Consider the following 457-nt stretch of genomic DNA (forward strand, 5'->3'; position numbering starts at 1 on the left):
AGCCCCTGGGGAGTGGAGGTAGCTTCTCCCCCTGCCCCCTCCCAGGGATCAGGGCAGGGGATTCCCGGGGCCGAAGGGTGTCCATTTGGCTCCAGCTGCCAGGAAGACTCATAGGGCTGTTACCACCTCCCCCATGGCGGATGGATCCTGGCACCTTGGCACAGCCACCTCGACATTCCGAGGCGCTAGCACAAGCCTTATTCAGCCCCCAATAGCTCCCTGGACTAGGCTGTGGCTTTTGCCAGTGCTTTCTTTGAAACCCCTGATGCAAAAATAAATAAATAAGAAATAGGGGGAAATCCACAACTAAAAATAACTTCTGGGGCTGGGATTTACCTCGGGGGCTAATGTGATTTACCCTGTCAGGCAGATGGGATTTACCTCGGAGGGCAGATTTACCCTGGCTGTTCTGGGACGCCGATGCTTTCATGGAAAACCCTGATTAAAAAAAAAAAAA

Source organism: Malurus melanocephalus, unplaced genomic scaffold (genome assembly GCF_030028575.1).
Source record: "Malurus melanocephalus ecotype Western Australia unplaced genomic scaffold, MMel_1.1 scaffold_1103, whole genome shotgun sequence".
Taxonomy (NCBI): Eukaryota; Metazoa; Chordata; class Aves; order Passeriformes; family Maluridae; genus Malurus; species Malurus melanocephalus.